This window comes from Pteropus medius, unplaced genomic scaffold (genome assembly GCF_902729225.1).
Source record: "Pteropus medius unplaced genomic scaffold, Ma_sr-lr_union100, whole genome shotgun sequence".
NCBI classification, from domain to species: domain Eukaryota; kingdom Metazoa; phylum Chordata; class Mammalia; order Chiroptera; family Pteropodidae; genus Pteropus; species Pteropus medius.
The window spans coordinates 25,347,571-25,373,294 of record NW_024354875.1 but is presented as its reverse complement, the minus strand read 5'-3'; the positions used below and the strand labels follow the sequence as shown (position 1 = coordinate 25,373,294).

At 33.2% G+C, this 25,724-nt stretch overlaps 1 protein-coding gene and 1 pseudogene across 1 annotated transcript in view; one reads left to right on the top strand and one right to left on the bottom strand.

Annotated features, from left to right (window-relative positions):
• Positions 1 to 25,724, top strand: part of KCNH7 (potassium voltage-gated channel subfamily H member 7) — a 399,182-nt gene that overhangs the window by 41,312 nt on the left and 332,146 nt on the right. The gene's annotated exons all lie outside the window — the stretch shown is intronic.
• LOC120597406 (uncharacterized) lies at positions 3,264 to 3,382 on the bottom strand (annotated as a pseudogene).

The window sequence follows — 25,724 nt, the reverse complement described above, 5'->3', positions numbered from 1 at the left end:
TTTAGGTGGATTTTGAAGAATACACTTAGGAAGTAGTACAAACTCTTTGCACAGCAGAGCCTGCCCTTATTAACCCATGTCAGCTGTTACTGGCAGATTGAGAGCACCAGTTGAAAGAGATCTAGGAAACTATGACACCCTCCAAAACAACCTCACCACTTCCCCCTGTGCCCCATTCCACCCCTTGTGGGCTAATCATAATGGTATGGCAATTAACCAGCAATTAAAAAGCACAGTACTCCACTGGTACAGACTTGACTGTATGCTAAATTAAAAGCTTCTGAAATATTACTGTGGATAACATGGAACAGTTTTGTCAAATACTTCTTTTTCCCTTAATTTGTTGCTGAAATTATCCATAACAATACTGTATCCCAACTTGTGCTTCCTTCTGAGATCTTTAGGAAAGGAAGGGAATCTAATGTTTATTGAATATCTGACTATATTTGACCCTCCCTGCAATCCTGGGGAAAGGTGATCTGGCTGCTATTTTTGTGGATGAGGACAATGAAGCTCAGAGAGTTATTTGCCTAATGTTGCCAAGTTTGCAAGGGAGGGGTAAAGTCCTCTGACTTTAGCTCTTTCCAGTATTTGATGGAATTAGAAAGAAAATTTAAATAAAATTTAGCATAAAACCACTCAATTAGAAGTTAATTTTCAGTGTTCCTGTCAGTGACTGTATAATTGATGACAGGAGAATTAACACATCCCTGGTAAGGGGTAAATAATAAATAAAATATTGGGCTCAGTATTATGACTTCCATACTAATATTCCATACTAATATTCCATACTAATATTCCATACTAATATTACAGACATTGAAAAAAGGAATGCTAATTTGCAGTCACTATGCCAGAGTCCACATAGTAGCTCTGCCATTTACTAATGCTAAGAATATGGGCAAATTGTTTTACCTCTGGAGCCTCTCCATATTCTGTAAAACCAGCATCCAGAATGGCTAGGAGGATTAAATAAAACAATGTGTAAAGGATCTCTAACAGATATTAGAGATTCTCAATAAATTGTTCATTTGGATCAGTAGTATTGAGTAACATCTTTAATTTTTAATTTTTAATTTGCTGAAGATGTCTATTGCTCTTCTATAAGCAGTCTGCATTTCACAAATCAAAATAGTGGATTGTAGAAACAATGTAAATTCAGATTAAACTGGAATTTTGCTTGAATAAAAATGAAGAGAATGCCTCACAACTTTTTTTTCCCCCCAAAGGATATCTACAAATCTTTTACTCAGACATACCAGCTATTAGCTCTTTGAGTTGCAACTAGAATGCACTCAATGCATTTAGAAAGGAGAAGCTCTGAAGTCTGGAATCACTAATGAATAAATCAGACATTCATTTACATTTCAAACTGAAACAGGAAGAAAGATTCTCTTTAATGTTGGTATCTTATGTTCGAAGTGATGTTAAAGTACAGAAACTTTGCTGAGTTTTAATGATAATACTCTTTTTTATTCATCATTTTAGAGATGTCTCCTTTAGGAGATACAGCCAAAAAAGATAGTAAAATAAATTTAAAAGAGGAGATTTATTCAATCTGGTTTCACGTTTTTTCTTTAGAGTGTGTGTTGAGGCATCAGACTGGCAATTACATCTCTGTCAACATCTGCTCTCATTTTCCAAATTGACAGCTTTCGGAAGCAGAAGTTGGGATTAGATGTTATTCTTAAACCTTGGATCAGTCTATAAAAGCACATTTTGTCTGCTGCAGAAAAGCCTTCCTGAAACATCTCAAAACATTGGCCTGAGCCAACCATGTCCTGCAAAGGACTTAAGTTTATTTTATAATTTCTATAACTTGTCGATATTTGCTGAGTTTACCAAATATTGAAGCAAATGGACAGTTTTCTGTAAATGGACTGGATCAGGCAAATCTAGCCACTGGAGCAGAGTCACTAATGATTGTTATGGGATAAGAAATTTATCATACAAATTAGACATTACACAATTGTAGAAGTAGTCATGCAAGTAAGTGAAGGTCAGAAATGATTGTTGGATCATCAGAGAAGCAATCAATCTGAGAAACCAAGCACTTCCAGCTACCAGGTTGAACTGCCAAAAGGAAGCTTGTATAGGAGTCTGCAGGCAACTGTTACCTCTGATAAGTTATCACCTCTATGGTTCCACAGTGACATGCCCGGTGGTAGCCCTGGCCATTGTTGGATAACAGGGTCAGCAACCGGGAAGATGGTGGATGCAGAGTGGAGGAGAGTTAGGACAGGCTGGAACACACCAGGTACCTCTGTACTTGTCTAGCACAGCATCTGAAGATGGTAACCCTCACTGAGTCAGGATGTCTGGACTGTTCCACTTTCAGCTAGCAAATCTTACCTATGTTCCCAATTTGATCAATTGTATCTGGCAATCATAGAGGAAGAGGTTTGGGAAACAGTTTCCAGCTTAACCAGATACACAGCACAAACCACCACATGCTCCATAATTTATGCTGTGAATGCCCATTCCATTGCTGGCCTTGGTCAGGGTCTTTCAGTTTCCTTTTGAAGCTATTTGTCTTTATTCTTTTGAATAATTCAATAGAAAGTGAATCACTCATAATCATTGTTTTTCTTACTATTTGGATGTTCTCTTCATAAACCTTTCAAGGCTTTCTGTTTTGTTTGTTTGTTTGTTTTCCCACAGTATTGAAGCCAAAATCCTTTCAATGACCTAAAAGATTTTAAAGATTGGACTCCCAATATCTTCTCTGATCTTATCTCCCAGCCTTCTATCTCCCTTTTTTTTCAGTCTAGCCACCTTGGCTCCCTCTTGTTTCTTTGAAAATGTCAGACATACCTCTACCTTAGTGCCTATGCATTCGCTGTTCCGGGAATGCTTTTCTTTGAAATATCCACATGACCATTCTATCATTACTTTCTGTTTTTTCTCCAAAGACCAATTTCTCTAAATAAATAAATAAATAAATAAATAAATAAATAAATAGCCTTTTGTAATTATTTTATTTAAAACTGTACTAATGACTCCCTATTTATCTTTCTTGATTTATTTGTCCCTATTATACTTTTCATTAACTAACAGACTGTTTATGAATTTTGTGTGCTATGTTTTCTCCAACACTAGAATGTAAGTCTCATGAGGGCAAAGATTTTTATGTATTTTATTTACTACTACTTACTGGCATGTGATGGGTAGTAACCTTACAAATATTTGTTGAATCTAATCAATGAAATGATTCACAAAATTGTTTGGTCTATCCAAAAGAGTTTGTTAATTTCTTTTTTTTCTGCCCATACCATCTGGTATTCCTAGGTGGTCTCCCATTCAAGTACTAACCAAGTCCAATCCTGCTTAGCTTCTGAGATCAGACAAGATCAGGCATGTTCAGAGTGGCATGGCCATAGACTATTCATAAGAGTTTTGCAAGGGTTTTGTGTTATGAATGTAAGGAATAATTTTAAATGCCACATTTCAAAATAACACTAGAAAAATTTAAATTCCCGTTAGTTTTAATTTTGACTTTCATCTCACTGATGATGAAACTCTCAACATGAGTGTTTGTTGAATTTATCTAGCTATCTAAATTTCTACCTTTCCGGGGTTTTGAAACAGCCAATCATGAAAGGAAATTGTCTCAGCCTTGGTAAAACATTTGCTGTCCTCTCGAAGCCCTGAATTAGTCACTTTTTTAGCAGATCCCACTGAGATCTTAAAGACTTTAGCTGAGCGATTCAAGGGAAGGACAGTTCAACACTAAGTGTCTAGATTTGCCTGTTGATTTCTTACATTTGACTGTGTAAACATTAATAATCTTTAAGGACCCCATGTTCAAAAAGTGGTTTTGAAAAATATATGTAGCTAAGACTTAAAACACCTTTAGTTATCATACCATTGCTTTTTCCTTCCACTAATTTCATTTTTTCCACTCTCAATTCAGTTTTTCTCTTCCTCATTTCCTTCTGCCATGTTTAGTTTTTTCCATCTTCCTAGGTCACGAGAGTATGCAGAAATAATATTTAGAGTTAATAAACATAGGGACTTGATAAATATGGAATTAGAATTAATAAACAATCCAAATTCAGTATCTCGACTTAACCACAGCCTGATTGTAAAAATTTTATATTTCCCTCTTTCATTTGTTTAAATGGTTATAGATAAGAATAGATTCTATCTTTATGAGGATTAGATGAGTGAATGCACATAAAACATTTAACACAAAGCCAAAGAATAGCATGCATTACATCTATTATTAATATTATTATTTATAAATGTGAAAATACACCTTATTTTTATAATATCTCATCTCTCTGGTTCTGTTTCTTCAGGTATAAAATGAGAATATTAAACTAGAGTATTTTGACCTATTTTTCAGCTATGAAATTCTGAGTCTATGATATACAGATTTCATATATATACATATATATATATATATATATAGGCATGTTTGAATACATAAACATGATATAATCTCTATTGAATTCTCTCTCAATAAATAATGATGGTAATGAAATACAACATCATCACACCAGTTTGTTACAATCATTATACATGAATAACAGCTATTCTAACACCTATTTCTTTTGAAAAGGAATCAAATCATATTAATTTATGGCAGTGTGCTTTTCAAATTGTTTATTTATAAGATTTTTATTTTAATAATTAGTTGAAATAATGTCTTCTTCAGGAAATACCATCCTTACAAATACATTCTGTCCCAAAAGTTGTAAGTCAGTTGTTTAGTACTCTAAAACCTTTTACATAGATAAAAGATTCAAAATGGAGGCCTTGTTTCTCCATGCTTGAGAAAAAGTTAGTTCAATTATGGTTAAGAGTATAGATAAAAATGATTTTGCAGAATCTGAAAGTTGTGTTCAGATATTTTCACAAAACTTAGGGTACTAAGTTTTAGTTTGTTTGTTTGTTTGTTTGTTTGTTTTTTATCTTTATTTCATCTCAAAATGTTAATATTTTCTTCCCCTACAGTTAGGACTCAGGGACTGTTCCTAGGTGTTCATTGTACAATTACCTTAGCACTAACACAATGTATCACTGTTTTGGTAGTAGCAAAAGATTAGGAAAAAAACTCTTTAATGGAGAACTTGTTACATAAACAAGCACAATCATACCATGAAATACGATATAACTCTTAAAAATGATGAGGCAGCTCTTTATGTACTTATACGTAAACATCACTAAGATATTGTCGAAATGAAACAAGGCACAGAAGGGCCTGAATAATAAGCTATGATTTTTGTGGAGGAAAATGATATTTCTATAGGAAGAGAGAGAGAGAGAGGAGAGGAGGAGAGAGAGAGAGAGAGATATATATAGATAGATAGATATATATATCTATGGAGTACCACTGTATGTATATAGAGTACCACTGTTATTACTTCTAGGGGAGGGGATTACTTTTCTATAAACAAGGAGAGTGGGGAGAGAGAGAGAGAGAGAGAGAGAGAGAGAGAGAGAGAGAAAAAAGAGAGAGAGTCTTATTTTTGTTGTTCTTTATCAAAATGAATTAATAAACACATAGTTTAGCTTTGTACTTTTCATCTCCTTGGATATATTTATACCACATGTACTCTAGATATGCTTATCGACCATTTACCAGAAGGTTTTTGTTAAAACTCACAACTGCAACAGAGGCAAGGAGAAAGCAGACATATACCTTGAGGAAATAGAGGCAATTGAGAGGGAAAGAGGAAGATGGTTTAAAAGGATGCATAAGTACATTGAGTGAGATATCTAAGGTGTAATTATCTAAGATGTAGAAAGTGACACTGGATGGTGCAGAATTTCTCTGAGAAGGAAAAAGAGATCTTGGGGGAACATGTTGGTTTAGACATTTTTTTGCCACTAGGTGGCATCATCAACCCAAGACAGTTTGGATGCTATAGGTTGGTATGGGTATACTATGGGTTAGTGGATTAGTAAAGGATAAAAATGAAATGGGCTGTGGATTAAGAAGTGGCAAACAGTGTATGAATAATTGTCCAAAAGCTACTATAGCAATAAATTCACATGTAACAACTCAGTTCTTATATTGATAGTGCTTTTTTGTACGTGTATCTAAAACTTATTTAAGGCTTGCTAAAGAGCTGTTAAATTTCATGTTATGGCATTTGAAAAAATATTTTCTCTGTAAATTTTGTCAGCAAAATAAAACGAAGTGAATTATATGTTAAAGCAGAGTTGATATAAGTAATGAAGTTGGCAACAGAGTTTTTAAGTTGCACTAGAATTCAACTGAATGACCTAGGAAGCTGAACCCTCTAGAAAAAAAAAAAAAAAAGGCTTCTCTCTGATAAGGTATGAGGCTCATTGAGTCAATAATTGACCAAGTAGTAAATGTACATATACCTATGGATAAATTTTCTATAATAGACACACGAGTCATGCTTATCTCAAAATATCATGTTAAGTAGTGATGTCCAATAGCATATATAATTTTAAAATGTGTTATCTAAAATGTCAGTTTTATGTGATGTAAATAAATGCAAATTCTATCTCTTTATTCTCTATCAACTTCATTTATATGATTAAAAATGTTGAAAGAAGTATTTTAGATTATGTTTTAAAATTTATTTTAGATCCATTTTGTATAGGGCAGAACCTAGTGAGATTATATATTTAAGAATATTTTTTGATTGCTCTGTGTCAAGTTCAGTGCATGCAGTGATAACAAGATGATGAAAAAATATACACAGTCTCAACCCTCATATACGTGTAAGATTATAAAAAAGTAAAGGAGTTGGAATTACATCTGACTGGAATCTCTAACATGTTGCTTGTTGATTTTGTAACACTGAAAAATTCATTAACTTCTTTAATTCTTTATTCAAAAATTGTATAGAAGCTCCCATGTGTCCACTACAGTTTAAGGTGCTGGGCAAACAGGACTGAATAAAATAGATAAAAATCCTTGACCTTAAGGAACTTACATATCACTTTCTTTGTTAGATAGATAACATAATAACAATCTCATTGGAATAGAGATTGAATGAATAAAATAAATATATAGAGTACTGAGATCAGTTCTCAGAAACAAACTGGCTCACAATAAAGAGCAATTCTCTTTGATTTATGGATTTTTAGGTATTTTTTTCTACAAAGCTACCTTTTGTAGAAAGGGAAGGTCTCTCTATCTTGTCTTTGTATTCTCTGTAGAAACTCAATCAAAGTTTATCAAACTGTTATTTTTATTTTGAGAAGTGGTAAGAAATAACACTGGAAAATTAGACAAGAAACAGAACTTGTTTGACAAACTAGAGTCTAAATTCTGTTCTGTAAGCAGTGAGGAACCACTGAAGAGTTTTGATGCAGGATCTTAGGAGTTCAGATATGCAGTTTAGAAAAAAAATAACTGCCAGCAATTAAATCTAGAGAGAAAAAAGAGGAGGCTGGGAAGAAAGAGAGGGACTAATCTTTATTTTCACCTGCAATGTACATGTAGCAATGTTATTTTATATTTTATATAACAATTTCGGTCTTCAAAATAACAATAATATCAATGTACTCACTTACAGTTAGAAACACCTAAAATCAAAGGTGTAAAATATATTACCCAAGGTCAAACAGCTAATACAGTTAATAAGCTGGTATGTGAACGCAGTTCTAACTATAAAACTCACAGTGTTTCCAACATTAATGGTAGCAAAAGAAGGAAGATTGCAGAATGTGGTCTGAAGGAGTGGGGATCAGGATAAAAGTGGACATTTTGTGTACATAATTCTTTCATGAAATTTGACCCTGAAATAAAAAACTATGGAGTAGAGGCAATGAGCTATCTGACTTGCTGAATTAAATGTTTCATTAACAACTTTTATTTTATTAATGAATGTATAAAGGGCCTTGAAAAACAAATGAAAGTTCTTATTTTTCTTTTATTCTACACCAGGGATTCATAAACTAGCCTGTGGGCTAAATTCAGCCTACCCTCTGTTTTTCTAAGTAAAATTTTATTGGAACATGACCACACTCCCTTATGTGAGTCTGTGGCTCACATTTACATGCTATCTGTGGCTGCTTTTGCACCACCTTGACTGAGTTAAAAGGTTACATTAGAGACTGTGTGGCCCATACCACCTAAAATATTTCCTATCTAGCCCATTAAAGGAAACAGTTTGCCTACCCCTTCTTGTCTTATAAAGAAAAAAGAGAGCTGTTGAAAGTTTTTAGCAAAATTAAGTGGATTGTGTGGAACATATAATATAGTATATGTATAAACAAGGTTAATATGGTTGTTCGTGCAGGGTGAATTTTTAGGGAATTATGCTGCTGTTGCAGGAAAGAAGTGATGGGAACCTCGCCAAGGCGGGAATAGACAGGGAAGGATAGATGTGGATTTGGGAACTGAAGGAACACCGGGGTTGTAGGAGAACATCAAGGGCTGATCCAAAGGAACTGGGTGAACAAGTGTGGAAGTAGAGAAGTCAAGAAAGGGAAAGCGTATAGGAGAAGATGGAGAAATTTATTTTAGAACTGTGTTATATGTTAAATGTGGCATAGTGAAAGAACGTAGACTTCAGATTCAAGAGACCTGGGTTTGAGTCCCGGCTCTCCTAATTGTACACGTGAGACATTGATAAAATACTCTTTTCTTGCCTGTTTACTTATCTGTAAAGTAAAAATAATGATGTCTGCCCTCAAGATTTTTGGTGAGGTCAAAGTGATATGCCACCTACTTAAAATTGTGCTTGTGACATAATAGGTAATTGTACTATAATAAGCTATTGTTATTATTGTCCATAAAGTTATTATATTTCAAAATGCTATAGAGATTGGGACATCATTTTAAACATTATATGGTATCAAAGTAGATTTCATTTTTATTGGTGTCAAAAGTGAAACTTTAGCTGGACTTAGGACTATTTCTTATTATAATTTCATCATCTTTCTTTATACTTCCTTAATGGACAGTCAGACAATTTGTCATGAATGTGCCCAAGTAGGAAACTTTCTAAAGTAACATCAATTTCCTTGGCATTGAAGAATAAATTAAAATGATTCATTAGAATTACAGAATTATTTGTTGTAATTGGTATAATTTTAATGGAATTATCAGATGTGATCAGGTTAATCTCTTCTAAAAACTTAGTATTGTAAATTCACACTTATTTTTATTTTTAATAAATGCTTCAACTTCACTATTTCTCTTTCTACAACTATCCCAGGGCATAATTAGTTTGGCATAGCTACCTACCTACTCACCTAATAATTCCTCCAGACAAACTCTTTTTCTATTTACTGTTCTATTCCTTATTAATCATTCTATATGGTTTCCCCATATTACACATGAATCAAATACCAAAGTCAAAATGGAATAAAGAAAAACAACTTCTTTTTAATGTAAATGTCAATGAAGAGGTCTTATGCTTATATGAATGATCATACAGTTTAACAACTTGTAACATATCTCACACACACACACACACACACACACATCCCAAAGCATATAATCAGTCTTGGCTATTAAATGTTTAGGAAGTAAAAAATAATACCTTTTCCTTCTACCTGATTTAGAAACTAAAGGAGAATTAGATTCAGGAGTCAAATAGCTGGGTCAGCTTTACTATTGATGAAAACTAGGTTTGGAAAGTTTGGCTTAAATCCAAGTAAGTGGACCTTATGATACATCAGTCTACCCTAATCCACTGGAGATGTGTTCTAAGACCCCCAGTGGATGCCTGCATAGTACCAAAACCTATATAAATACTATGTTTTTTCCTATACATACATACCTATGATAAAGTTTAATTTATAAATTAGGCATGGTAAGAAATTAATGATAATAACTAATAATAAAATAGAACAATTATAACAATATACTTATAACAATAATTGCAACAATAATAAAAGTTATGTGAATGTGATCTCTCTCCAATAACTGATCTAACAACTGAGATGGTTACTAAATGACTAATGGGTGGTGAATATGCTGGACAAAGAGATGAGTTAGGTCCTGGGTGAGATGGGGCATAATGGCATGAGATTTCATCAGGCTACTCAGAACAGCATGCAATTTAAAACTTATGAATTGTTTATTTCTGAAAATTTACATTTAATGTTTTTGAATTGCAGTTGACAGTGGGTAACTGAAACCACAGAGAGCTAAACCATGGATAAAAGGGACAACTGTACTTCTTGCTAAATTGAACTTTAAGCATTACCACTTCAGAGAGGAGTAAAAGTCCAAGTGTTAACTTAGCAAAAGTTTCTCCATGAAAACATTAAGAGTAGGGAATAAATGTTTACCCATAATTTCAGATTATTCTTATAACTCTTTCTTACAATTGGACATATGTAGGTAGAAGAATAAGGCTAAATGTACCCAGGTTATTCTGAAGCAGAGGAATGCAGCAATATTTATCCCAATCCACTTTGATAACCTTTCTCTCAAAATCTTAGTTTTTTTCCAAACCTTTAACTGTGTCTCCTTTGATATGTATCCTCTTATGCTTCAAGTATTTTCAATTGTCCTGAATTCTGATGTTATACCACATCACTGACATTGGTATTTATTTTATTGCTAATATTTTATTCCTTATGCAAACATGATTTAATTTACAGTATGATTTCCCCTTAATGGGTAGGTACTCTGTGGCTCACTGAACATTCACAGTCTTGCTGTACATATACACTGCTGTCTTACTACATTTTGTTTTATCTCTTTAAGCAATTGTCAGTGAGTTAAGCTTAGGGCTGAACTCGTTAAGTTTAAATCTTTCTTAGTGTACACATTCAGTTTATATTTAATGATTAATTTACCTAAAACATACCAAAACAGATCATTATATAGGCAAAAATCATAGGTTTTTAAAAAAAATTTTAACAAATAAGAATAACCAGTCTTAGAAAAATGGTACTTGTGTTTTAAAATCTGCTTCAACTTAGTATTATATTCACTAGATAACGCAATCAATGTTAACTCAATTTACAGCAAGCGAGCAAAGCTTCATATGTATTTACAGCCACTCTCCAGCACTAGCGTCACTGCCTCAGCTCTAGCTCAGATCATCAGGCATTAGATTCTCATGGGACCACCTATCTCTGATGCCAAAAAGGATGGGGACCACCAATAAAGTACCTGGTACTGTCTTCTTTATAGCACCTGTTGTGAATTTACTCAGAGCCATGTATTTTAACTCTGGTTAAGATCTTGGCTCTGCTAGTGGCCTTAAGGCCATTGGTAAGTTGCTTCCCTTTACTAAGTCTGTCAGTTTTCATCTTTAGAAAATTAGGATGATACAAACCTGACAAGGTTGCTGGAGAATAAAATGAAATAATATAGTTAATATATGTAGAGTACTTAGCATAGTGCTTAGTTTATATAAGACATGCTCAACACATATTAATCTACTTAACTTCAATATTTACTCTCCCAGTTTTAATGCCACTAGAAGACAGTACTATACTGGTCATATTAGTGAATAGCAGAGTGATTCCAGGAAGCCCTTGTATGAAAATCACTCAGCCTATATGTATGGAACCCGGGATGGTGAGTGGACACTGTACTAACTCCAACAATAGAGGATAGAGAATAAGGAAAGAGAGAAAGAGAGAGAGAGAAAAAAAACAATAGTTTCTGGAGAGTTTAATATAGAAAAGTTCTTGCCGAAAAACTGGTCCCATACCCAAACTCTACTTAAACCAGAAAGTTATTTTATGTTTGTCTGCTGTGCATTGCTTTACTTAAAGCTCTTTGAGGAATGAGACATAAACTACACCTTGACATATCAAGTAATACTGAGAGTGAAACAGTAGCATAACAGATATAAGGATATGAGAGTAAATACCATTGTTGTCCAAGATTATAAAGTATAGCCATACACCATCTCTCTCTCTCTCTCTCTCTCTCTCTCAGAGGCTACAAGGTCTCAAGTTTCTGTCTTTTCTTCTTCTTTCCCTTCTCTCTCTGTCCACCCTCTTCGACCTTTCTCTCTTTCTTTTCTCTCATCTTCTTTCTCTTTCTTATTTTCTTTGTCTCTCCTGTGTCTTCCTACCCACTCACCTCCTCTCTCTTTCTTCTCTCCCCCACCACCATTTTTACTTGTACTTAGGGCAAAATGCTGTCTTCAAATCTATATATTCTTTTAGTTCATCACCCAAGGATAACTGGCTAAGTCTTTTACTATTTTAATTACACTTCCCAGAGAGGAGCTGGTTTGGACCGGATTATGTGTATTAGCCAATGGATTGGTCTCCCTAGATGTGCAGTTGAGGACTTTGGTTTGTGCTCATGTGATATCTATATTAAGCCTGTCCTCCAGAGGCTATAGGAACAAGTTCATTAGGAAGGTAAGTTTTTTCAGCACTTCATACAGGATCTGGAATGCAGCATGTGTTCAATTAAATGTCTGCTGAATAAATTAATGATAACACTAATTGCATAGCTTATTTTAGTAAGAATCTCAGCTTTACTAATAGTTGACAGTCAATATATATCAACCATTTATCATTAGCTAAGTATTTATCATTGTGCACATTTTATGTGTTCATTCTATAATCCTCACAACAGTCCTACTAGAAAATCAGTCACAGAAAGATTAACTAATTTGTCCAAGAAGACAAGTTACTGAGCTAGTAGAGAGCAGAGCCGAGTCTATATTTACCTGGGCACATTGGCTTAAGCATCTACGCTCTTGACTCCAATTCTAAACTGTCTTTAACCTTGTGCTTTATTTCAGACAATATAAAGTAAGTCTTATTAACTTATACAACTACGGATATTTTAGTAGTTTTTAGTAGTAGTTAAAAAAAATAAGAGAATGGAGTTCTATAGCAACAAATTAATAGATACCAAGATCTGAGTGTCCTGGTATGCAATGCAAACAGATGGCTAGAAAGTATAAAATAAGTTTTGTTCCTAAAAATCTGTTTTTTCCCTTTTCTCCCCTTTCCCTGGTTATACATATTTTCTTTTTTATTATTCATCTTTTTTCTTTTAATATCCATTTCAGTCATATCCATATGATTATTCAATATGATGGCTACTCTTGTTGTAGGAATCATTTCTACTCAATTTCTATTCTGTAGCCTGAAACCACAAAATTTCAATGTTCCCTAAAAGGATAATGTGTGAGTGGAAAGGAAAGCACAGTAGACAGTAAGAGGAAATCCTTTGTGTAACAAAGAACAAGTCCCAGTGACAATGTAATCTCAAAAACTCAAAACACTATGTAAAATACAAAGACAATGAAATGAAATTAACAGTACAGTATAGTTCAAATTGAAATTAGACTCACTATTAATCAAATAAAAACAAACATATTTTTAAAACTAACCTAGTGCCATTTTTAATATAGTAATATTCTCTGATGTAGAGGAGGTATAAAGTAGGAAAGGAGTGTATTTCTAGAAAAAAATATGATGATATGCATTAAGAACTTTAAAATATTCATTCATTATTCCTCAAAAATTATATTCTAAGGAAATTATTTCAAGAGTGGAATAAATTTGTGTACAATGCATTGTTGCATTCATACAAATTAAGCCTGATGATAATTTAAATGTTCAACAATGAGGAAATCTTACAGATCATATGTATAAAATATTATACTACTATCGAAATGATGTTCACAAAAAATAATATTGTTAAATACCATTGAAGTGATGTTTATAAAAATTATTCTAAAGCTCTATATAAATGCAGATACATACACATTCATGAACAAGAGGAATCTCTAAATAAATATACTAAAATGTTTGCAGTATTTATCTCAGGGTGGTAGAATTATACAGGGTGGTAGTATGAGGATAATATTTTTCCATTGGGTTTATGTTTAAAGTATTATCCTTACTTTCTGTTTTCTCACTATGGATAAGCTTAGAGCATCCACTTGCTAATCTGTTTTAGGAAGAAGCTTATTCTTGGTATTTGGCTCCAAGTCTAATGGCTCTAAGTTAAAAGAACCTGAGACTGTTATCCTACATGCTGGATAAAAGTTGTAAAATAACAGCAAATACCACCACTTAGATAAACCCCCTCCCAAAATGAAATTATTAGAATAGGCAGCTGTTTAGGAAAAACCTTGGCTTTTTTCCTTACTATGTAGGGCAAAACCCAGTTAGTTCTTATCTGTTGTGTTTCCTGTGTGTCTTTTTTACTACTCATACAGAGCAGTTCACTTCTGACACTTCTGGTCACCAAGTATGTAGAGGTTTCTTCCCACAATAAGTAGTTCTCTGTGACATCAGCAGAGTACTCTATAATTTAACTCAGTTCTGACACCGTCTACTCAGAGATTGTGTCAGATTCTACGGGTTAAGGGCTCAGTCCTACAAGGCTGTTCCCACATTCACTCTTAAGAAGCCAGTCACAAGCTCATGTTATCACTTCTAACCTACAGACTGTACTTCTGACCAACAGGCTACAGATTGGAAGTTCCAACGACCCCCTCCTTATGTTTGATTAATTTGCTAGAACGGCTCACAGAACTCAGGGAAACACATTTACTAATTTTTCAAAAAGATATGATAAAGCATACATTGCAGAGAATAGCCTGATGAAGAGATACATAGGGCAAAGTCTGGGAAGATCTTGAACACAGGAGCGTCTGTCCTACCCATGTGGATGTATTCAACAACCTGAGAGCTCTCCGAACCTCCTACTGTTGGGTTTTTATGAAGGCTCCTCACAGGCATATCAATTAACTTTGTTTCTAGTTCCTCTCACCTCTCTGGAGGATGAGGAGTCAGGCTGAAAATTTCACACTTCTAATCATGGCTTGGTCTGTGACCAGCTCGCATCCAGGAGCTATCTAGAAGAGCCACCTCATTGAAACAAAAGATGCTCCTGGTACTCTTATCATTTAGGAATTTACAAGGGTTTAGGAGCGCCACATCAGGGATGGGGGGCAGAGACAAATATGTATTTTCTATTATCTCACAGCACATAGAGACAAATGTTTTTATCCATCTCCTCCCCTCTGCCCCTTTTCTGTTGAGGATAAGAAATCTCCCTCTTTCTGATCCTTGTTTTGCTGATCATTATAAAAGCAAGTAATAAAATCAGTGTAATACAGGAGAATAAAAAGAGACAACACAAAAATTGACATGTTTAAAGTAAACAAAGGAAGATGAATATAAAATAAAAATATTTTTAAAAAATGATTTAAAATGAAGGAATTAAAAAGAAGAGTAGGAAGTTCCTCTTCTTTATCTGAAAGGCTGTACATTAATATTTTTAGATTTGTATTTCATGGTAGATTCCCTGAATTTCCTCTCAAAAAAGGAAATCACTAAACCATGACATAGGAACTATGAAGTTCAACTAAAGTAACACCTCAAATTATTTTTAACACAAATGATATATAACCAGAAAAAAATGCTTAGAAATATTAAAGTTTTGAAAATAAATTATCAGAGTATGTGGAAGCAGTTATAAACATTTTTTATGTTTGCATTTTTTAAAGAAAGACGATCTGTTGTTTATGACATCATTTTATTATTATTCAAAGCAGAATAGATAATAATAGTGTTTTAAACATTTATAAAATGCTGATACTCCTCAGAACTGGTTTATCTTAAGTACTGTTTTGTGATGACACTGACTCTGATAAGCAGAAGTTTGATTCTAGATATAAAATGAAGGGTTATTTCATAGGTATAAAAAGATCGATTTCTACTTGTTTTTATTCTTGTTTTGGCCACAGAAGGTTTTTATTTATGTCAATGTGCTTTCTGTTTTGTTTTACGTATGAGTCATAAATTAACACAATTCTAACTCCATCTTTTTTCACTGTCACTTGCCAACACCTTCAGTTCAAGTTGGCAAGACACGAGTTCCTAAAAACATTACTGATCCTTATAAGAATACGTTGGAATTAGTTAGAGTGACTTTTTTTATGACAATAATATTCAAAGGGCTTTTGGTTTGATAGTCAGTGAACTATATTTAGTCTGTAATTTTCTTTGTTATATATAGTTTTTTGACCACTGAAAACTGTCAGTCAGATTAAATTTGCCCTTGTCAGTTACTTATCATGAGACCCAGAGAAAACCGTAGCTAAAGTATACACTAAGAGTTTATTTAGAAATCTTCCCTTGATATGAGAGGAATTATTTGTTCTGCAAGTTTATAAATTTCTGGAAGCCTAGTACTCATTTCTTATTTGTCTTTATATCCACGATGCCTATTTAATAAATGTATATTAAATAAATTAATGAAATTCCAGGGAGACATGTCTATGAATTTTTGTCAAATTTGTATTATACTCTCAGAAATTCCCAGTTTAGGATATGAAAAATATTTACCTGAGATACATTTTAACAAGATCTGTTATTTATATCCTTTCCAGGACTCTCTTCCTTTGACATTGGAGGACAGATAGCCTCTATCACTTGATTGTTACAAAGTATCATTTAAGTTAATGAAATGTAGTAATGTTTTGCTGTAGGAAGAATTCCAATACCATAGAAAAATGAACAAATGCAGTTGTATATAAATATATTTTAAAAGTGACTATAATAAGGTGAACTGATCCAATTGAAATGTAACTTGATAACAGTTGGCTACTTGGAAAGAAATAAGTACAAAGCTTCAGAGAGAGTGATTAAACCAGCCACATGTAGGGCTCAATTTTCCCTTTTATGGCACAAGTGGAAATCGGTGCTCTTTGCTTTTCTTCTCTGAGTTGTATACATATCACTTTCCTCTACATAGAAACTTTTCAAATACAAGGATGGTATCTTTCACTCTCGCACACACTAAATGAATATTTAATACATAGAATTTGTTGAAGTAGGAGAAAGAAAGGTTAGGCAGAATGCTAGAGATATAAAAGTTAAGGCGAGCTGGCTGCTCTGGTACTCGCTTGGCCTTGACAACACTGGCAGCCAATAGAAAGTGGGGGAAAAGGAAAACAGACGTAATAAATACCCCAAGAGAAGATACTATACTATAATGAATAAACTGGGACAAAAAAGATAAAGGATTTTAAAAGATTTTATTTTTATGACGATAAAGAGGCCATATTATTAATGTTATGGAGAAGTTAGAAATAAAAGACTATAATAAGGCAATAAAATGAATGCAATGAAAACGACATAGTATGGTGAAAAAGAACAGCATTTCTAGTCAGAAAATCTGGGTTCAAGTTCTAATTTTTCTCTGGTTAGTGACTATGACCTTTGGGACCCTCAGTTTTCTCATATCTAAAAAGGAGAAAACATTAATATTTTACTTACAGAGTTATTGTCATGATGATTGAATGTGATATGTTTTCTTTTTTAGATTGTTTAGAGTCAAGACCCTGAAATTTATTTACTAACTCAAAATAGGGATATATTTTAAATAGTACAGGAAATTAATGTCTAAGCAAGAAACATATAGCCTAGCTCATAAAAATTTGAAAGACTCTGCTCCCTCTCTCTCTTCCTCTCCTTCTCCCCCTTCCTCTCCCTCTCCCTCTTTCTTTCTATTGATCCCTCCCTCTCTTGGATCTCAACATCTATCATCAGTTTATTTCTCTGAATTCCTATGTTTTTTTATTATGTTTTTGGCAAAGAGTAACAGAAAACCTGATCATAAGAGTATTATATAATGAGGAAATAATTATCTTGTATAACAAAAAGTTTGGGGGTGGAACAGATCCAGGATTGGTAATTCAACAGCTCAATTATATCATCATGGACCTAGGTTCTTCTTATTTTTATGCTTCTCTACTTCAGCCTGCAGGCTTATCTTCTTAAGCTGGCCAATTTCAAGTCCCCAGATACATACGTCAGTCGCAATCATCAGGTGTCTTCAAGAAGGAAAAGGACTGTTCTTTCTTGCAAAATTCTTTTTAAGAGCAAAGACAACTCATTAGTTAGACCCCGGTAATAATTTTATTTGTCAACTGCATAGCATTATACAAATACTTTTAAAGCTATTCATAAAATATTCAAATATAAATATACCGAAGATACAAAAGTATGAAATCAGACTAGAGGTTAGAAAAAAATGGAATTTAATTCAAGGATGTACTTTACTGATAGATCAGAAATTATACAGTCATGTGTAAATCACTTAAATTTTTAGAAATTTTATTCATTTAAATAGCTTTTATATTAAAGTTTATTATAATAGTTGCTAGAGTAAACACTAAATAAACAATATATCTAAAAATCTCACAAGGCAATCAGAAATAAAAATAATAATGATACGAAGCTAAATATAAGTGCCAGTGGAAGAACCTACGATGTCTACCTTAAAAGAGGGAGGATGTTGAGGAAAATCTCATAAAGAAGTGACATTTAACCTCTCCAAGCTGGGATAGAGGAAGGCTACACATGCAAGGGAAACGAGTAAGCACTGACTTGCAAAAAGCAGTGTTGTAAATATATGGATAATGTCAGGAGATTATGAGAAGTTTCATTTTACAAGAGCAATAAAAATAACAAAGTTTGGGCTGGATTTTGGTTATGGAATGCCCTGAGAGTTGGGCTAAGAAGTTTCAACTGTATAGTTGGAAGCCAGAAACCGTCAGTTCTTTGAGGAAGACAGTTCTTTGGAAAAAGAAGTTGGTCGTTAGTTTGTCAGGGAACTTGGAGCTCTGGAGACTCTCTGAAATACTCTGAGCAAATTAATAAACCCAACCACACTTGAACAGGAATGGAATGTGAGCTCAAATACATGAGACAGCTCTAAGTTGTGAAGGTATAAAATTTAATCTTCTGGATGTAAGGAAAATATAACTGAAAATTTTGAACCTTAGGAACTGGAAGACATGCCATGCCTTTACAAGGAATATGATAGAAGGAGGAAAAATTTGTTTGGAAGATGCAATGAGCTGTTTAGATTTGGATTCAATTAATTTGAGGTATCGACAGGACTTCAGTTGCAAACATTTAGGAAATTCATGTCTGAAGTTTAGAAGATAATTTGACTAAATTAAGAGATTTGGATGTAATCATCATTTTGATAACATATAAGAATGTAAAAAGAAGATAAAAGTGAAGATCAAAATAATTATGAGATAAAAAATGAAAACTGGTTACTTTCTCACAGTATATATTACTGTAACACCATCCTATGAGATTTACAGTTTCTGCATGAATTTACATGTCTTGTCTTAATTGATTTAATCAGAAACATGTCCTAAAGGCATTAATGTTATTGTTTCATAGTTTGTGAGACTGATGTTCACAGAGGTTAGACAACTTGCCCCAAATCAAGCAGTTAGAAAGCAGAGAAATTAGAATATTTGTGCTGTCTTTAGACAAAAAATTTCACCTTTAGTAATTTATAATTAACTGAAGTTAGTACAAAATCATTAGATTCTAAAATACCATTATTAAATAAGTCAAATAATTATGCATATAGATGATATCCACTAGTAATGTTTAGGAATTCTATAATTAATTAAATAATATAAACATCTCTATTGGTCTCTACATTCCTTCAAATTTTGAACTAATGTTTGCAACATTAATTCTTTCAGATTTAATGTAATATCAGGATAATATGAGTGCCTTGTTGTGAGAATTCTCAGGTTAATATGTAATCAAATTGCCATAAACTGAGGCCTAAGATGTAGAAGCTGTGAATATCAGCAGTTGGCAAATTAAACCAACCAAATATTTCATAGATTTTACTAAAAATGCCAAGTTTAAAAGCCCTTCATTAGGCAAATGATGAAAAAATGTTAATTAAAAATCAAGAGCATCACTTTGAGTTCAGATTTCACATTTCCAAAATCCCAAAGTTTTAAAACCATGATAGTACACATATGTTTAATATGAATTTGTTTATGAGGACATCTGTACTTCCTGTTTTGCTTATTTACATCTTAAGTTTGTATTTATACAATTTGACTACTCAATAAGTAGATGCCATTTTTAATGTTTTACTTCAATATTTTTAACTGTCATTTCTACTTTATGCCATGTACACATATATATGTATATATATATACACATATGATGTATGTTGATAGCGTGTTTGTTTTTTAAGCATATTTTCCATGTTATTTACATGTATATATATATATGTCTATGGCATTTGTTTCTTAAAATGGAACCACAGTTTTTTCTAACTTTCCCTTAGAGATGGCCCTTCTTTACTATGATCTATAGAAGGCTTTAATTGTATGGTTGTAATATCGGTATGTGGGCAAGAGGACTGTTAATTTACCAAATATTATTAGTTTATAAATATTCATTACATTTGTTTTTAATCAGCAACACAACTTTGTAAATGGTAGCAGCCAGAAAAAGCTCTAATTAGAGGAATTAACTAGGACTTGGAAAGGTGAACAGAGATTTGTGGGCATTTGGAAGAGGGAGAGAAATATCTCCTGGGGAGCTTGTACTGCAATTTGCATGTATGCCATGCAGAAAGAGAAAGGATGGTTTCAAGTCTTAAGAGCACATGTGAGTGGAGGTCTATTATTCAAGTTAGCACAAGACATCTTGTAGGTCACAGCACAGTTAGGTCTTTCCTTGGTGAAATTTATCTTTTAAAAGATCTTGTTACCAACAGTCAAAACCCACGTTTAACTCTAATATAAAGTTAAACCCACTTAAAGAAGAATAATCTGACTATGAAAACAATGTTCCATGGTCAGAGTGGTACTTCTTTTCCCCTCGATTACCTCTGTAATATCCCTACTACCAGAAACCCAAAGGAAGCAGCTGTTCTGAATATGTACAAACAAAAGGAGCTGTTACTATAGGAACCATAGAACTCTGGTAAATCTCTCCCTTTAACATTAACCACTCCTTCCTCTTCACTCCTCCCTCTGTTCCAGTATATATTATTGGAAATTTTGTACCTTAGGAACCAGAAGACATGCAATGCTAGTGGATGGAAACGAGGATTGGTAATTTACTACACATCGGGGTTTGGGCGGGGGTGGGGCCAGAGTGAACACCACAGCTTAAATTTACACTTTGCAAGAGCTGGAAGACTTACTCCTGGCCAAAACAGAAGAAATTGACACATGGAGCACCTGATTGCTTGATTCCCTAACTTTTCTTTATCCTCCTTAAAAAAAAAAAAAAGAAAAAGAAAAAAGGAAAAGAAAAAAAGAAACTACTGGCCTTTCTCATTCTCTACCTAATGAAGTAATGATATTTCTTTCACTTCTGTCTTTTGCTTAAGTTTTCCTCCCTAGCCTACCCATATCCATGTCCATGAGCCAAACATGGTGGCTGAGTGGAATCGGTAGACTGCTGTTACCACAGTAGCTACTCAGTTGGAGGAAAGATAGGACAGTTTTGACTTCAGAGGTAAATGAGTGGTGCTAGATGCTCGAGGTTGTTGTTGTGTTTCTCCATATGGTAGAAAATACAGACATAGTTAATTTACCAAAATTAAACCCAGCTTCAGAAAATCTGTCCCAAATAATTAAAATTCCAGTCATTTCATCTCAATTTTTATGTTCCACAATGTTTTGTTTTGATTAATCTATCAGTAATATCTTTCATTTACTTTTACATCTGTTTTTAGTAGTCAGCCTTCAATTTACTAATTGCTTGTACTTCTAATTTAGTTTTGAAATCAGTAATTTAAGTATTTGAAATTCGTTTTAAGTCAATAATTTAATATTGGAAATATTTTGATGTGGATACTATCTGCTAACTAAATTGCTAACATAAATAATGGCTATCTTGCTAACACAAATCTCTTTATCCCTAATGTCACTTAAATATTTTATCTTGGCAAGGAAATGTTGAAGAATACTATTCTATATTTAAATGTACAGCATGGCCCTTTATAAATAAAACTTGAGAGCAACTCTTGGAAGTAAGCTTTCTTACTAGGGATAACTCTGTTGAAATATGTTTATGTGAACAATTAAGATCCTCAATTTAAAAAGTAATGAATGAGAATACTTATCAGTTATTAAGACATATTTTAATATGCTATAAGTAAAACTATGAAGACAAGTCAATGAGACGAGGTAAAACCTCAGAAGACCTAATTAGTTATGAGATTTTAGTATATAATAAAGGCATCTTTCCAAGTCTGTGAGAAAAGGATGGATTCATTAACAAATGTGTACATAATTTCAGTAACCATCTGGGAAAAAATGAATATACACCTTAAATCTTACATCATTATAAATTCCAAAATTGACAATTATTTAATGTAAAACAATAAAACTACAATTGTAGTGAAGACCATAAGAGAAAGATGTCCAGGATACTAGAAAATCACTTTTCACCTGTCAAGTTGAAAATGATATGTTTGTATTTGGTGGTGATAGGGTGTGGGGACCAAACGCTCTTATCTATTGCTGGCAGGAATATAAATTGGTAAAACTTTTATGAAGGGCAATTCAAGTATAGCTTTTGAAATTTCAAATATACATATCCTTTAACCGAGTAATTTTACATCTAAAAGTATCTTGCAGGTACAATTAGACTTACTAGGAATGACAGAAGTACATGCTTATTCATTGAAGAAAAATTGAGATTTCTACTTATGCCAATGAAAACAATATGGATTAAATATTTTTACAACCACAGGATAGGATAAAAAGTAGCCAACTGGTGTGAGAGAGAGAGAGAGAGAAGAGTTCTTCATAAACTCTTTTTATAAACTGATAGGGAATAATTTTAGAGATCAATTGTTAAATCTTTAAAAAGCAAAATGAAGAACAATGTATGCAGCATTATACCTTTTGCACAAAAAATGTCTGTGTGCATGTAATTTGCTTAGAACATCTCTGAAAGGACACACACATGCACACACATGCGGAACATCAAAAGTCTCCAGAGAGATAGCTGGGTATTTGGGTAACATAGGTGAGAGGGAGACTTTGCTTTATATCTTTGTACCTTCTGAATTTTTTAATGTTATGCACTCAAAAATAAATTTATGTAAAATGGCCTGAAAACTATAGATTTCTAATCTGTGTTGCTCAAACTTTTGTCAGAAAACTGAAAGGAAATAACAGTGAGAGTGACCAAAATTAAAGCCAATGATGGACCTTCTCTCCTCCCCTTTGACCTATTCTTTGGCCGACATATTCCTACTATTTTCTTTTTTGGAAAACAATTTTTTCAATTACAATTGACATACAAGATTATATTAGTGTAAGGTGTACAACATAGTGATTAGACATTTATATACCTTACAAAGTGATCACCCTGATAAGCCTAGTACCCATCTGACACCATACATAGTTGTTATGATATTCTTGACTATGTTCCTTATGCTGTACTTTACATCTCTGTGACTATTTTTATAACTGGTAATTTGTACTTTTTAATCCTTTTTGCCCTTTTCACCCATCCCCCAGACCCCCTCCCATCTGGTGACCATCAATTTGCTCTCTTACCATGTTTTATTGTTCTACTGTCATTGATCTTGAGGGCAAAGACAGAGAAAATAAATAACATTGGTTAATTACAAAAAAAAAAAAAAATCTTTTTTTCCTTAAGACAATTTGAGACTATGCTAAATCAGATAACATATTTGCATAATCTATAAGGACTCCCTCTGCAGATGAATTTGTGACAATATGTATGTCTTCTTCATTCATGAGTAGAAAGTTGTAAAATTTGTTAAAGGCTACCACACGTGTAAGAGGGCATTGAAGTGCTCACCTGAAACTGCCCCTCACCTTTGATGCATGTTTAGTATAAACTAAATATCATCTATTACAGCTTTGTATTTAGTAGTAACTCAACAAATACTCATTGATGTTAAAAATCAGAAATAAACCCATTGTGCAACTAGCCTGACTCAGATCTATATCAAATATGCCAGTTGTCATTTTGAGGGGCTTTTTCTCAAAAAGAAATAACTGATTAAACTTTTTAAGAGTTAATAGATAACAGGATCAATCATAATATATCATTATGTGCCATAAAATTTTTTGGTGCTTTCAAGAAGGGACTAACATTTGGAAACTCTTCTCTTTTGACGAGATTAATATGCACAGTTAACCACTTAATATTTCTAAAAACAATAAAAATTCTGTAATATCATGGATGTGATGAAGAATAAAGCCAACAAAAATGTATAAATAGGAGCCAAACTTAAAAACAGATCTACTAATCAAGCCTTTTGTTGCATTGTTGAGGAAATCATTAATTTTATAAGTTTTGGAACTTGGCCTTGTAAACAAATATTTGACAACAAAGAAGTAGTAGACAGATTTTAAAAGTTAGTATAAAGACTTCATTTCCATATTCTAGACCTTCCTTTTACTAATAATCAAGACTTTCATAAGTTCACTTTCTTCTATCTGGATTTTTGTTTTCTTCACTTTTTCATTAACTTTGGTAGTTACATGTGTATGCACAAGGAACCTTGACTGTTGCTGAAAGTGGACTTTTCCAATCAATAATGGGCATTGGTAATTTCAAGCCCTCTGTCATTTCGTGTCATACACACATATAAACACACATACAAATACTTTTTCCTTATATTTATAAATACCTAGTGTTAGGAAAACAGTGTGGTGTCAACAAAGTAGGACATGTCACCTCCAGCCCCTGTAAAGATGACCCTCAAACACTTAGCAAAGAACCTACCATGTGGTAGAAGCCACACAGAACTGAAAAAATTGAATCTCATGAAGAGGACTTGTCAGCATCATGACATTTTAATATTTTTTGAATTTCTTTTTATGGTTCGATTTGATGTTTATATGGTTATATGTGCTTAATAATTTTATATATATACATATATATGTATATATATAACAGATTTATTTAGCTACTCAAAATATGTTAGCTAGGCTCTCTTTGCCTCTTTAACATAAATTTATTTTTGTTGGAGTAAACCTACATATGGTGCTTCATTAACGCTAAAATATCATGAATTTGGGAAAATAAATTTAAATTTGAAACCGCATCTGCTTAGAGATATTTATGTTTACATTGAGTAATGCCTTTAGTTTTTGAAAAAGAATTCATAAATTGATTTTTAGGTATCTATATCCAAGGCTACATTGTTTACAGTTTTGTTCTAGCTTTTGTACTTGTAGTAATTTGTAAATGGAGTGATTCTTTCCTTTCTTCCTTCTCTCTTACTTTTGGTCCTTAATTCAATCAAACCTGGCTTTCAGCTTCTTTCCACCCATATCCAAGAGCAATCATTTTCATGCACACTTACTCTTGGGTTATAAAGCTCTAGGGCTTACATAGTCCAAGTAAATGGGTTGAGAAGACTTGATTGGTTAATCTATTATGGTTGCCACTTAAGGTAGACCTTGCCTTACCCTAGGTGTGTACTTGAAAGATGACATTTCTGCTGTCAAGTTCTCTTCCTCATTGCTATGTTGGATAATTCTCTCCAAATTTCAAAATATTTATGCACCTACCCTTACTCAGGGTATGTGCCACTTCCCCAGAACTGTGTGTGAGGCTAGGTTGCAGATCACCATTAACAGGAAAGGTAATCCAGTTCAATTCTCTGGCTTGAGCAACTTTTGTTTACATCCAGGAGTCCCAAAGCCTTATATAGGTAAGGCTTTCTTATATAGGTAAATACTTTCTTATATAGGTAAATACAGTTTAATAACCCCTTCAGAGCTCTAAAATTTCAAAAACAAAGAACCTTTAATCCTAGAGGTAAAAGAAGCCAGACCTAATCCTTACTTACCTATCTGAGGAAGGGTGGGGGTCATATCTCTCCCTCTTTCTTGAAGAGGTAAAAAGTTTCTTAGGTCATTTGACAAGAACTTTTCATTGTATCAGCCTATTGTACTTTATTTGAATATTCTTTATGTTATCCTTTGCTTCCTTAAATCATTACTCATTTTTTATTTATATTTCTTTGGCCTCAAAATGAGTCCATAATGGTA